The sequence below is a fragment of the Lygodium microphyllum genome, chromosome 17 (genome assembly GCF_053477565.2).
Source record: "Lygodium microphyllum isolate KBCC chromosome 17, Lygodium_microphyllum_v1.1.10, whole genome shotgun sequence".
NCBI lineage: Eukaryota > Viridiplantae > Streptophyta > Polypodiopsida > Schizaeales > Lygodiaceae > Lygodium > Lygodium microphyllum.
The window spans coordinates 53862056-53865719 of record NC_141151.1 but is presented as its reverse complement, the minus strand read 5'-3'; the positions used below and the strand labels follow the sequence as shown (position 1 = coordinate 53865719).

Sequence of the window (3664 nt, the reverse complement as noted above, 5' to 3'; positions counted from 1 at the left end):
TAGAGAGGAGAGAGAAAGAGGAAGAAGATGAGAGAAGAAGAGAGAGAAAGACTAGCAGAAGAGAGAGAAAGATGGAAAAAGAGAGAGAAAGAGAAGGGAAGCCATGAAAGCTAGAAGGAAGGGTAAAAGAGACTTGATCATTGATAACTTATGCCCCAATTGGATCTCTTAACACCTTAGATACCCCGTCAATATAACTAGGTATTCCCGTGCTAACCCATTGTTGTACCACTATGTAGACATGGTGTGAAAAATTCTAGAATGCATCATCATCCGACTTTCTTATTGATCAGGAGAGTCAATGTGATCTGAGTCATCAGTACTAGTGTGAGTGGCATGGATTGTCCAAAAATACTAGATTTTTGGATAATTTTAGCCTATTTTTTATATTATTTATTGTAAAATTTTGAAAAAGTTAGAAAAGCTTCTAGATTAGGATGGTATGCAAAAAGCAAGTTGCTTTTTTAGCTAGTTATTGGATTTATCATTTAAAAAAAGAGAGACAAAATCGTGCGTGTCGCGATTGCTATTGATAGGCTGAAAACTGGAGTTTGAACTCGAAGAGGAAGAAGGAGCGATCTGGGAGATCCGTTATCAAGTGTTTTTCTGAAAACTGAAAAGCCCTAGTCAAATTGTAGTTAGGTTTGATTTCTGCTAGTTTAGTTGTTTGCATGATTGCTTGTTTTGTTGTTTTCTAATTGGATTTTTTGTGTTTGTTTAGCTTAAGATTTGTTTCTGTCATTTGTTTGATTTGTTGAGTGTGAAACTTGATAGCCTTGGTCGAGCTTGGTAATTTTTTGGACAGGATGAAGCTTATGTTTGCTAATAGCTACCGAACATTGAGGAACAAGGTATGTTTTCTTATTGAGACTTTTGCACATCACGGGGATAATGGGTTCACGAGCACTTCACATTGCAGTTGTTGATGCACTACACTCGGGGGTCGTCTCCTGCTCTTATCAAATACTTCCATGCCATGGATTGGGATTATGCACGTTTTGCACCATCATTGAGCACTAGCACGGCATGAGGTCCACTGCATCTATATGCCGTAAGTTGTAGATGCACGCGCAGATGAGAGAGCACTTGTCATTGAGCACGCACATTTCTTGCATGCACCATTTGGGATGTTCATCACAAAGTTAGGAACCTGTGGTTGAGAGTGTAAGGTGGTTGGGAGAGTTTGAGGGTCATGAAGGATGCCACCAATTGTGAGATGGGTTGTTCTTATTTGGTCAACATCTTGAGGACCATCATTTTCTTGAGTGATTGTGAGATTTTGAATGGGTGGAGTGGAGTATATCATATGTTTTTTATGAGAGTTGAGAGGTGAGGATAAGAATTTTTCAATTAATTAAGAAATTTTGTTTGCATCTTGCATGACGCACAATCACCTCTAGATAGGCTACGCACAAATATCTTCAGTGCATCCATATTTGTTGTGTGAGCATTGTTTGAATGGTAGCATGTCATGGATTCAAGATTAATTGCATGCTTTATCAAATCATGTATGGTTGTGCACAGAGTTCCCTTCCAAATCATATTTCTGCTAGGGCACATTGCATGAAAATACAAAATTCCAAGAATGGTTTCGCTCCTAGCATTGAGAAGGATGCAGCTTTGTACGATGAGGCTTTGGTTAGGATGAAGCTTCAAGAGCTTCGGGTATGATGCAAGGAAAGTATTGTGCAGGATATGTTGTTCTCCCTCAGGACTGACTTGGTTCGCAACCTTGGAAATATGTGCAACCCATAGCTAAACATGGGAAGATTTCAGGTTCCTAAAGTTATTCAAGATTATATTAATGAAGTTCGCGATCGCCTCAAGGGCAGTCAGAGAGGATGACGAGTCAGTCGCACTTCAAGCAATAGAGTTTTGGAGTTCTATCTGTGACGAAGAGATTGAGCTGCAAGAGCAGTATGGTGGAGAGTATCAAGGGGACTCAGAGGTGTCCTCATCCCAGTTTATTAAGAAGGCACTGCCTGCACTTGTTCCCTTGCTTTTGGAAACACTTACTAAGCAAGAAGAGGACCAGCTCTGCAGGATGAAGGAGCTTGGAATCTAGCAATGGCTAGAGGTACATGCTTGGGTTTAGCTGCACGGGCTGTAGGGAATGACATAGTGCCACTGGTGATGCCCTTTGTTCAGGAGAATGTTTCTAAACCTGAGTGGAGGTGTAGAGAGGCTGCCATCTATGCCTTTGGCTCCATTCTGGAAGGCCCTTCAGTGGATACCCTGGTACCGCTTGTCAATGCTGCAATCACTTTCCTTCTGAATGCGTTGAAGGATGACAATAATCATGCAAAAGATACAACTGCTTGGTCTCTTAGTAGAATCTTTGAATTTTTACACGATCCTAGTGTGGAGGCATCTCTGGTTTCAGCCTCTAATCTTCCTGTTATTTTGACAATGCTATTGGAGAGCATCAAAGATGCTCCAAATGTGACTAAAAAAGAATGTTGTGCAATATAATTCCTTGCACAAGGCTATGAGGGCATTGGTGGGACTTCTTCTCCTCTCTCCCCTTTCTTCCAAAGTATTGTTCAAGCACTGCTGGCTACAATCGATAGAGAAGATGAAGATGAGTCTCGACTTCGGATTTCCACCTACGAGACATTGAATGAGGTAGTAAGTTGTTCAACCAATGAGACAGCTCCCATTGTCATGCACCTCATACCTGTCATCATGCAAAATCTTGGTCAGACCTTGGAGATCCCTATCCTGTCCTTGGAGAATCGTGAGAAGCAGAATGAGCTCCAAGATCTTTTGTGTGGTGTGCTGTAGGTGATCATTCAAAAGCTTGGACATTCAAAAGCAACCAAAGTAGGAATAGTCCAGTATGCAAATCAAATGATGGGTCTATTCTTAAGGGTTTTTTAACTGCTGAAGTGCTATGGTGCATGAGGAGGCCATGCTGGCAGTTGGAGCTTTGGCATATGCTACAGGTGCTAATTTTGGAAAGTATATGCCATCATTCTACAAGTACCTAGAGATGGGATCGAGCTGCTTGTGTTCAAAGATGAAGGACCTTCTCCACCCTCACCTTGATCTAAATCTCTCTGTGAGGCAGAACATCTCGATATGGAGACAGGGAGTAAAAACAAAGATAAAAAGACGAGGGGTGGCCTGTGTTGAAAGAGGAGTAGGAAGCTGGCTCTAGGATCTGATAAGAGTCTGAACACAAATTTCCAAGAGTGGAGGAATCTGAAGAAACCTGAGGGTGACATGTTCACTACTAAGAGGAGATCTACTGAGAAGATGGTGAAGAGATGAATAGAAACAAAAGCAGACTATTCAGCAAGATTACCGTTAACTTAACGCATTAAGTAAAAATCCTTAAAGGCTTAAAAGTTTCCTAAGCTTTAATATCTTAAACATCAAGAATAATAAATTGCCTTAAGTTTGAAAGGCATAAAAAGCCTAAGGCTTTTTGGGAAAGAAAAAACATGTCCAACGTAAGGGAGGATGTAAAAAACTATAAAAGGAGAGGAGAGTAGAGAGTTAGGGGCCCTTCCCTTCTATCTTCTTGTCATCTTGTGAGAGATGTGAGAGGAGGGTCATATGCGAGAGAAATTTTTTTGGACGTGCTATTGTCGAAGTGGAGGAAGATAGACTTTGTGGTGTAAAGCTTTGGACAAGGCTATTAAGATATGAGAATATAGTT

The 3664-nt window shown here is 41.0% G+C and overlaps 1 pseudogene; it reads left to right on the top strand.

Annotated features, from left to right (window-relative positions):
* Nucleotides 1–1804: 1804 nt before the first annotated feature.
* LOC148021896 (importin subunit beta-1 pseudogene) lies at nucleotides 1805–3160 on the top strand (annotated as a pseudogene).
* Nucleotides 3161–3664: the final 504 nt, after the last annotated feature.